Source organism: Dermacentor variabilis, chromosome 4, assembly GCF_050947875.1.
Source record: "Dermacentor variabilis isolate Ectoservices chromosome 4, ASM5094787v1, whole genome shotgun sequence".
In the NCBI taxonomy this organism is placed as follows: domain Eukaryota; kingdom Metazoa; phylum Arthropoda; class Arachnida; order Ixodida; family Ixodidae; genus Dermacentor; species Dermacentor variabilis.
Window position 1 is genome coordinate 108,890,179 of NC_134571.1, and position 11,513 is coordinate 108,901,691.

Here is an 11,513-nt window from a genome sequence, read left to right on the forward strand (position 1 = left end):
TCTCATTTGAAACATTAAAAAAGCCATGGCTTCTAATTGGTCAGTGGCTGTCACAGACAAATGTCAGTCATTTTTACGATATCTAGATTTTTTTTGCCTATGTTTCTTTTTCGACCTACAAGCTCATATATGTACGTGGATGCTCTGAAAAAGTATGATCTCATACCATTTTAATTATTGAACATAGTGTTGACCAGCAGTTTTCACAAAAATTAGAAGTAGACATCAACAGAGTGCTCGTATGTGTAATCTGCTTTAGTTCCCATAAAAAAATGCTGTTTTGTTTTCATACATGGTTGGCCATCTGTTTGCTGTGTCTTGACTAATTATTTGCAGTGAGGCTTTATGTGAAGTGAGCAGTTACTTAATTTGTTAAGCAGTTAAGTTGTTCAGATGTGCTATTGCTAAATGTCAATTTGACAGTGATAAAGAGAACTGTAAAGTTTATTTAATTCAGAAGGATCTTGACTCTCTGGTTGTCCATAGGACATCATTGCTTGTTTGTAAACTGGAAAGTTGACAAAATTAGTATTAGGATGTCATGATTTTAGCTGCATTAAGAAAGAAAAGGAACTTATTTGTGAAGACATCTCAAATGACCACAGTTTTACTGTTAGTCTCAGGCTTGTTCACTATGTGTTGTTGAAGCATCAGGGGCTTTTAAAAGCCAGTGCATGAGAAAGTTTGATGAGTGTGCTGAATTTTTTTTTTCTTAACTGGAAATGATTACAGCAAGAAGACCTTGCTTGGTCAGAAAACTTGGTGCTTCCACCTGTTAAACAACATTTATTTTCCACGCAAATGTTCTGTTCTTTGCTGTAGTAACATTGCATAACTACTGAACAGTTCTGAATACTCTCTTTCTGTGGCATATGTTAGCTGCATTAGATTTGGCAGTGGAGCACATTGCTTGACCTTGGAATTCTTGCGTACCTTGTAGAATTATGTCACCTTGTATACTTGACATTACGTGCATTTGGTCGGCACTTGAAGTGGAGCTCTGGTGGTTGCTGTTGACCATGACAATTCCAGACTTCGGCTGTGACATTACCCCATGGCCACTTTGCTGCAGAAAGCTGGTGAAACTAGTGTATGCCAGAGTGCACTGTCCCACGACCACTTATGTCGGTTGTGCCTCTGCTTGTGGCTTATGATGGCCATCCCTTACACATGGCTGCTCAATATGACTTATGACCTTTAGGCTCTCTTTTCTTGGGCTTCGTGCCGCATGTCTTGTGGCTCGTTCACCATTTGCTTGCAGTGGATGTCATGGTATCGCTGCTTGTCATCCCTCACACATTACATTGCACAAGCAAGTTGGGATCGGGATGTGCGTGCAAGATTCCAGCCAGAAACTTCTGTAGGATATGTGAACCTGACAGATCTTTGGAGCTGTTCAGGCTGAGGAAGAACTTGATTCAAGTGTATGCAGTAACTCTCACGTGAAAGTGAATGCCTCCTTGTAGCTGATTATTCCATTGTCTTATGAAGTGACTGTGCAGCAGGCATGTGACAAATTAAGCATTTCACTGTCATAACATTTCCAAATCCTTTTCCGTCATACACTACTCTATAATATGTAACTCTAGATGTTGCAGAAATAGAATATTAAGTCATCTGCTGTTGATTATTAGGAGTTGTTTTCAAGGGATGCAGGGACGTTACTTTGCTCTTGCAATATTCCAAAAGAGTAGTTGAAATGCTCTTCAGCTTTAACCTGTAGGTTCCATGCTAACAGTTTTGATGTAGCTGAAACCGGGAAGTTTCTGTTAGTTTACCTTAATACGCAGGCTATAGCTAAGAATGAGCAAGTGTAGCATGCAAATTGTAATCTTGTCTGCATTGAGTTGCAGTGCCGAGGTGGCATTGGTGCTAATCGATTGCAAATGCTGTGAACTAAGTTGGCATTGGTAATTCAGCTGCTTGTCGCTTGCAAGAGCACAATACACAAGGGTCAAGTTGCTGCTGGTGAAGCGCTAAGTCAAGTGCTGCATCTGCTAAACTAGCTTTTATAATGTGGATAAATTGCAGAGGTGCATGCATCTCGCAACTATCCTATCGTGACGTAACCCAGAAAGAGTTGTGCACCAATCCTTAAGAAGCTAGAGCAAACAATGCAGCTTGGGATGCTCCTTGTCTCCCTGCCTGTCTTGGCATTGTGCAGTTTAACACTGGCATGCACACTAGAAGTACAGTTAATAATTTGTGTTGTGCTTCTTTAACAAGGCACTCCTCAGGTTCTTGGAAGTTGTGTCAACACCTCTCCTAACCAGCTTTGCTGCAGAGCTTGGTTTCTTGACAAGGCTAGTTAAATTCATTGTTGAAGGGGTCCCTCTACAACAAAGCTTGCTTTGCAAGGAAGCCGGCTTGTTTCCTTTGTAGCTTCCTGGGGCTGGTATGTGAAATGCCAGAGTTTCCTTCCACAAAATATCGTCCATATTGTGTGTTTCTGCAGAAATTTGGTTGCTACAAATGCATTGTGTTCCACAATCCATTGCAATTCACTCTTTTGCTCTCTCTCTCTTTTCTTCCTCCTCCTCCTCCTCCTCCTCCCATCCGGACCTACGTGCCCACCTTCGACGGTCACATTCTCGGTGATGGCACAGCTGGTGCAGTGGGCAAGCCTTCCCAGGAGCCCGCGCCGCGCCTGGTGTGTCAGTTCTGCAACTACTCTACCGTCTACACCACCACCATGGTACGCCATGTGCGCACGCACACAGGCGAGCGCCCATACCGGTGCGTGTCATGCGAAAAGGGTTTCACCACCAAGCAGCAGTTGGAGAAACACTGCAGCCAGCCGAGCAAGCCGTGCTTCAAGCCCTTTGCCTGTTCCTACTGTCCTGAACGCTTCCCGTCGGATGCCCTTTTGAGCAGGCATAGGTGCATGCACAACACATTTTCCAGTTTTTGAAAGTGCCGTGCGGCTCCTGCGTTAGGACTACAACAGAACCTTACAACAGGGAAAAAAGGAGAGAAGACAAGAGCAGCTCTTCCAGAATGTGATGTGATTATGCGTGTTGTATAATTTGTCAGAGAACTGCAAACACGAGCCATGTGTACTTGAATGCAGCAGCAGTGCACGCATCTCTTAGCTCACCACTTTGCAACGGGGATTGCATATGGGGCAGTCCCCTTTGTCCCAAATGAGCCAGAGCCTGTTCCAGGTGAAATGTTTCACTGACGAGCAGAGAGCAACTGCTGGCAGCCATCTCACATTTCCTCTCTCCCTTGATGGTCCGGCATTTATACGGACCGTGTAAGGTTTACCTCTCTCAGTTGGCTCTCCCCTGGCTCATTAATGCGATTAAAGTTTGCAGTACTTTACCACTGTTTATGTGGTTAGGGTGTGCTAAAAATGCACTACACTACACCAGTGTTGCATTCTTGAGAATGCGGCTGTAGTTCGCCTTTTGACAGAAAATGCCGCATAATATTTCGACGGATGGCAGAGAACTAATCTCTCATGCATTCTTGGGGGGCAAAAAATTAAGAAAATGATACTAATTTTGCAGAGACGTTTCATTGTGTTTCCACTCCTGCCAACAATTGTATATGCATATTTCTTTTGATCTTGTTGTGCAAAGAGTGTACAGGACACTTTGCTTTGTTTGGAAAAGGAAGTACGAAGCTTCGCAATGATGTGCACATTTTGCAGGAAGGCTACGAGGGGCACCTGTCATTAATTTTAACTTTTAGCAAGAACCTGCAAGGGTGTGAACTGACATTTGCGTGTTGGGAAAGAAGGAATAATACTGATGGGCTATTGCATGTACGAGGGTGACTTGGTGAGATAGATTTATGCCCTAGTCTGTGTGCTTTGCCACTGATTGTCCCCACACGGAGCCCTCGGCAACAGATTGAAAAGATGTGTGTGTGATACTCATGGTGCCATTACTTCTGCGTTCATGAAAGCAAGAATATTTGTGTCATTCTCCAGGCAGCCACTTCATAAACAATCAATCTGGAGCAGCATGCGTACATGCCTCACTGGAAAAATTGTAGCCAAAATATTTGTTTCCCAGCATAAATCTCTGTTCCTTTATTTGTTCAGTCTAATGTCAATGCAACTATCTTATATTCTTTCCAGAATGCTGTCCAAAATTATATTAATGCTAATCCAATTGATGGACTGCTGCATGTAATGTGCATGCCACATAGAGCATTTTTTAAATCCATTTTTAGGCCTTGTGTACTCTGATGTCAGTAGTAATCTTAAGCTACTTGTTTTTATGTGGAGGGGGGAAGCCTGTTTAAAATGATCATTGCCGTTAAAAAAACAAGAGTAACATGGATTAATTGGTGGCTGAGCATTAACTTATCAGCAGTGCACTTATTTCTAGAGCCATTATATTTGACTGGCAGTACTAGTGAATACGCAGGGAGGGAATGGCGCTATGCCATGGGGCCAAGCCCGAGACGTGTCAACACTGCGCTACCCCACCCCCACCTTCTCACTACACCCAGCTTGTTGCATCTGTCCTTGTTATTTTTTGGGGAGGATGCAAATTTAAGCATTCTTGTTTAGGCTTACAAAATAAACCATGAAAAATTGTGACGCATCTCTACGTGGATTTTGCTACCTATTGCAACTCACTTGTGTGGCAGATGCAGGTTTAAATTGCCAGCTTTTCATGATGTAACGCATGACTTGGTGGTGTTGTGCTGTGCATCTAGAAATCATAGTGTGTACCTGCAAAACATAGACCCAGTAGTGAAGGAGGGTATCACTTCCTTTGCCACATCTTTTCAATAGCCCTGGCGTGAGAAAGCATCTTATGTGGTTAGCCCTTAAGGTGTCATCTTCGTTGAAAGCTTGCAACGAGAAATTTTGCAGCAAGTAGAATTCTTATTTTGTTGCTAAGTTTCTTTATCCCTATGCAATTTTTTATAGTACACACTTGTGCAGAAATGAGCAAATTGAGAAAAAGTGCCTGATTGTTGCCGTACTGAGAGGTGCTACGTGAAGAGTGTGAGACAAATCAAATGATTTTGTATAAATGCGGAGGCTCTTGGTTTGCAAATGTCAATAGTAGTCTGTTCTATTCTAGTGATGGAGACTGGCCACACAATATATATTTTTTTTCATGTTGTGTGAGCAAAAGTGCTGACTTTCTGTTCACCTATTTCTTTGTGTTGCATCTCTGCGTTTTTCAGTACACACAAAATCGTCTTGAATCATTGCACTCTTTATTAGGCAACCTTTCACAATTTCTGCTGTACAAGTGTCTACCTTTCAGATGTCACTGTCAGTGGCTGGTGCACCGTAGAACGAAATGTTGCTGGCTTTCACGCTAGTATTATGTTAGCTACCGTTGTAATGCCCAACATATGTCATACATGCAACTTCCTGTTTTTAATTTTGACCATGTTTTAAATTGCAGTTTAAAGCAGTTGTGCTAGTTGGCACTAATAACAGTTGTATAACTGCTTAGAGTACTGTATCTACAATTATACATGCAGAGATAGCGCCTTGTAACCGCAAATCAAATGGAAAATATATATATATATATATATATATATATATATATATATATATATATATATATATATATATATATATATATATATATATATATATATATATATATACACACACACACACACACACACACACACACACACATACACACACACACACACACACACATTCTCTGTGAAGCCAACAGACAATGAAACCAAGGAAAGCATAGGAAAAATAACCGGCTTCTTCTTAAATTAAATTGGAATTCAAATTACCTATGCACGATGGTTAAATTTTGTAATAGGCTTAATAAAGAAAATGGTAAATAAAGGTAGAAGGCCAGACAACTTGCCACTGGCGGGAGTTGAGCCTGCAACCTTCGTATGACATGGGTAGTGCTCTACCGACTGAACTGTGCTGGTCGTCCCTCCATCTACTCTCTCTGGTATTTATGTATGTTTAGTAAACTTTTGCCTTGGGAGTGTTAGTTGACATCAGTCACATCTGCGATGGCAAATGTGGTGCATCCTTTCAACTGCAATTGCCACCTAGCGCATTATCTTAGGAGCTGGCACCTGGCTAATAAACCCCCTTATGCTACCTCAAGGTAGCACAGAATGTGTACTGTGTGACACCTGCTGTTGAAAGGACATTCCACATCAGCTGTGGTTCAGTTAGTAGAGTACCACATGTGTCACACGGAGGTTATGGGTTCAGCTCCCACCAGTAGCAAGGTGAGTGTTTTTCACTTTCATTTACCTTTTATAAAAAATGTGAAGCATATAACAAAATTTAATAAAATGGCTGCATATGTTCCTACGCCACATGTAGGATGATCTGTCTCATAGCTGGATGTAAGAAATTTTTTTGTGGTGTTGAGATGCAGATACCACGTCTGTAGGTGAACCGCTGAAACTTACTGGAAAAATCAAAATTATTAATCTGTTTCATGCTCAAACAGTGGGGCAAACATGTTTGTGAAAATGATGTGGATGCTGGGCCAGCAGCATTTAAATTAACCAACTAGTCCAAGTCTATGCATTTTATTCTGTTGTTCTGCTGCCCTTTTTTAAAGGGCCAGTAAAGGCAAATATTGTATCAGTCTTTAGAATCTCGTATTAGTACAAGTGGGTAAATATCAAGTAACGAAACTTCTTTTGTTTGTTTTTCGTTGTACTACCCAGTTTAGGTGCCGTCTAGAATTTCGCCTAACGTCATGTTCTACTGAGTTAATTCTGATGGGGGTGCTTGATTAACCTTGTTGCTGCATGCCTCGTATATATTTTGGGATTGAAGCCACCATTTCTAGAGTTGGGCCATGGCCTACCTGAAATTCTGTTTCAGAGCATCACTCTCGTAGCTTTCTGTTGCTGGAAAAAAATAAAATGGCCACTGAAATGTCATGCAGACTTTATCACCTGCAAACCAGCGACATTCTTGAGATCATACTGGCTTGTGGTTCTTGATATGCAGTAAATGCTATAGTATAAGATTTTGTTGACCGTGTGACCATGGCAGCCTGCAGATAAGCTTGTATTTGTTTGATAACTTTTTAATGGAGCTGAGCAAAATTGGTAACTTTGTTGACTGTTGTCTGCGGGTTACAATTAAAAAGATAAACAATCTTCGTAAAATGTTACGATTACGATGTAAATGTGCTGTTGCCATGCTTTTTGTGTGTGGCAGTGTTGTAGCCTTTGTTAGGGCTTTCATTCACCCAGCTAGTGGAAAATATGAAAGCTTGAAGAAAAAAATGTTCCTGAACATACTCAGTCACTGCATTTAAGGAATGGTATGTGTGTTCTATCTTTCAATGTTTTAGTAAATCATTTATGTAAATGTATGGCTCATGTGCATACCATTAAGCCAAATGAATGCATATGTAAGTGTGATAAAGAGAGCTGAATGCTTGTCTCTCGTGGCGTTTGTGTCCCAGTAATAATGGAAAACGTATATTTTGGTAGAAAATGTGTCAGTTTGTTGTGCGTAAAGGATCTCGTGATCAGTTTTCAGCTGGAGTCATGTGGTTGCGAATGTGCAGGTTCTCATAGACTGTGAGAAGATTTTAAGATAATGATATATATTTATGTCGCTGAGAGTACACTTTGTCAAAAGGCAGCCTATGGGGCTCTGTGAAGGTCACTTGCGGTCTTGTGAGGTTTCCCTTTAATGTGCCTGATGAAGGCCTGTTATGAAGGATTTTTCCTGTAAGCTGGGACTTAACAAAATATGAACCGCATATTTCGTTGCCATCTTGTCGGTTTTTGTATCTTCTATACCCATTTTGTGCACCATTGCAAAATCCTGCCAAAATGCCTTGCATTTATCCACTTTCATGCTGTAAGGCCTGGTGTTGGCTGGTAACATGCACATTTCTTCATTGCATATTTCCGCACTAGCTTTAGTTTTGTTTCGCTGAGAAACCTTTGAATGTCCCGTTCTCTGTTTTACTTTTGAAGTTGTCATGGGATGTGATGGCTGTATAACGAATAAAATTCTTTTCGGACTCCTTTATGCATTATTTAAAAAGGAATCAAAAACAAGCTTGCAGTTAATGTTGATGTTCTATTTTAATGTGTACACTCTATTTTGAAAGAAACGTAAAGATACAATTAAACTTGATGTAATGTAGATGTTACAGAAAATGTACATGCTGGTTAATCTTTAAGGAAGCATCTGGAAATGCGCCTTTGGTAAAAGCTGACATTGGATTTGTTTTGCGCATAAAGTTATATGCTGGTAGTCCCCACATATTTGGTAAGTATCTGAGGAAGTTGTTGCGGATGCGCATTAATGGATACTCGACAGAATTGCACAGGAGGATCCTGCTCAGTAAAGGTTGGATAGCCTTGATAAAGTTCTTCCGTTTCTTGAATTATTTGCTTTACTTGTGCAAGGCGTTGTGCCCCGGAAGCTTAATCTGGCGCATGTTATGCGAACAAACTTTGCTGGGTAAATACATTGCAGCAGTAAGTCTGGTTTTCAGTGCGGAGCGCCCATGGGAGCACCTGCCTCCGCACTCGTGGCTATTAGCCTTCAGTTCCAGTTTCGCTTTTGCAGTTCTTGGCACAATTGTAATCTATTTTATAGCAACTTTCTTTCTCACTCTTAGTAGTTGTGCACCTTATATGCTTAATGTTAACATTTAGCTGGGTCTTTATGCTGCAAAGTAACCGCTAGTTATGTGGAGCAGTCGGCGCCTCCATGGTGGATTGCGCATAGCAGGACTGCGATTGCCTCAAAAAAGTTTTTCAGCGTCGGCAACCATGGCTAGTCAGGAAAGATGGCGGGGCGCATTGGAGTTGTTTGTTGTGTTTGTTATGCGTGTTCGCGAAGTCGTCGCCCCATGCGTACTCTCTGTTGGTTTCAAGTGGACGAATGTACTATTCAACAGGAACGCACAGTGACAGCTCTTCAACTACGTCTGCGATGTGTCTGCGCTGAATTCGGCGAAATAACGGTGACCGAGTCGGGTGGGAGTGGTTGACCCTCTATAGGGCCCCCCTCGACGATGGACCCCCCCGCTATGTGGCATCAAATTGGGGACGCTCGGTTTGACGTGACCTGTTCCTGCCCTGTCGGGCGTACTGTTTTTGACGTTCGTCCGCGCTGCCTTGTCGAGCGTTCGCTCAGACCGCAGTGCGACCCACAGGAAGTTTCGCTTTTGAGGGGCTCTTGAGCAGCGGACGTTTTAGGCAGAGGGGGCAACGCAATACGTGAGAGGAACCCGATATCTTTCCTGCTTTCCTGCCGCGGCGTTGTCGCTTGTTCATGTTCTCTGGCTGCCATTATAGTAATCTGACGTCGCGTACTTGCGCAACAACCAGTTGAATGCCCGCACTTTAGTAAGCTCGAAGTAGCTACGCGAGACTTGCGACGCTGCATCTGCTCAATCGCGAGACGCAGTGCTGCCTACACGGTGCGTGGTTAGCCGCCCAAACTTGTATTCAGCCGTGCTCGTATTTCTCAAAAACCGTCTACCTCAAGCAGTCGCAGCGAGGATCAGTGGTCTCTCTTAATTAAAGAGAGGGAGGAAGGGGTGGCGAGTTACGGGGTGATGAAAACATAGATATAATTAAACTTGTGCGTTTTCCGCCTGTTCAGAATTTACTGCACGTAGTGATCTGTTAACAGCTTTTCGGGGCTGCAACTTACTGGTGCTGTTACTTGTTGTGTGTGCTAACTTGCCCTTCGTTAAGTCTCGTGTTTTCATCTCTCTGCTCTTCTAATGGGTACTTCAAGATTGTGTATAACCCATGGCCACCTACCTGTCTTTTTTCTCTCTAGGTAAGGATGGATGGAGAGCAATTGTGTGCCTTTCAAGATGTGGATGGAAGCGAGCATTATTCATACTTTTATGCAAGAAAGAACATGGATGATGTCCTGATACCCGAAAGTGTAAAAAAAGAAAAATCCAGAACATCTTTCTCTTATTACATGTTGACTGTGTGGGAAAGTGTGGAAACTTTTGCGCTGTATTTATTGATCTACGTCAGTTGCGAAAACTGAAGCACCAAAGCTTAAGTCATTTCAGCTGTTGCCACTTCTTTGAACAGTGTGCCTGACATGTGGTTCTACTTGATTCCATCATTTTCAGAGGCACTTTTCGCATGTGACTTATGTTTTGTGTAATGCACCAGTGAGCCTTACACACAATAAGTGTGACCGTGATGTAAGGAAGTTTCGACACTGTTGTTTAGATTAAAAAATAGCCGAGATATATGCAAACAGGCGCATCACAGAATATCAATAAGTGGTACAAAAAAAAAAGAAGGAAAGGAAGGGAATTGCTGTTTTCTTTTTTCTGTGTGGTGTAGTTTTTATGCAGTTAATATATCTAGAGAGAAGGAACTCACCATGCTATGGCCAAAGGTGGAAGACTTATCTGTGCTTGGCATTCAGGCATAGTATTTAAGTAATAAAGCTGATGTTGTGTATTCTTTAAATTAACTGGGGCACAACACCTATTGAAAGGTGTATGTGCACCCTATTATTGAGGGTGCACCATATCGCCAGAAGTACTGCCAAATAGTTCTAAAGGCAGTAAATTCAGCGCGTATTGGCTGGAGCATTTCGGAGGATTACTAATTAAACCGCTGCCTGACTCAGCCAAAAGTGATCAGTTATCTAGATTTGTTATGATGTACTTGCTGAGAAAGCTTCAAACAAGTAGAGCTTGCATATATTTACCTACCAAAATTCTAAAAATATATATGTACTTTTGAATGCAAAAACTAATTTTCCTCTACTGTTATTTTCACATACAGTATTTTTTTTTTCTTGTGGTAATACTTGTCAAAGAAACGCAACGCAAGGCCATTAAAACACAGTTTTGGAATTCTGTTACGATAGTTTACATTTTATCCATGTTGTGCCCATAGATATATGAGACATGCACCTCACAAACTGAGCATCTGTTATGCCAGTAGGTGCTTTTTCCCCTTAATAGCCTAAAAACAGTGGGTGCGACATTGATGCTTGGCTGTGTTTCTTCGGCTCTATTTTTCCAATTTCTCATGATGTTCATGCCTTTTTTCAACTGCACTTTCTTGTTACATTCTTTTCTTCTTTTTGTTCACCTGTACTTTGCATTCTGGTTCTTGTGAGTTGTAATGACTGGCCTGTTTCTTTTTGCAGTAACCGTAGTTTCAGTACTCTCACTTTGCTTCAGTGCTCGTCCTGTGTTCTGCTTGTCCCTGTGTCATTTTTTGCGCTATGTATCCCAGTCTGAATGTATCCCACCAACACGCCCAAACTTCTTCCCTGCTAAAGCACAAAATGTAGGAGTCTGGCAATGCCTTTGCTTGTATGCATTATAAACCTGTCAATACATTCTAGTTTTTTGCATTTTGTAGGCTGTTACATTGCATTTACACTCACCTAGCACAAAATCTATAGATTTTCAATTAACACAATTTGCACTTGATGCAGTGTCACTCTGGGATGTTTCCGCATCTGCATGTACGTATAAAGGTATCAATTTAATGTTTCACTGAGGAAGTAGAGACTTCACTAAACAAACATGTCTTAGCTTATAAACTAGCCTCGTTAA

General features: G+C 41.7%; 1 long non-coding RNA gene across 1 annotated transcript in view; it reads left to right on the forward strand.

Moving 5' to 3' along the window:
- Positions 1 to 4,561, forward strand: part of LOC142579596 (uncharacterized) — a 35,841-nt gene extending 31,280 nt beyond the window's left edge. The window contains exon 4 of the long non-coding RNA XR_012827425.1: positions 2,607 to 4,561. This is a non-coding gene — a long non-coding RNA (uncharacterized LOC142579596). The remainder of the gene's footprint in view (positions 1 to 2,606) is intronic.
- Positions 4,562 to 11,513: the final 6,952 nt, after the last annotated feature.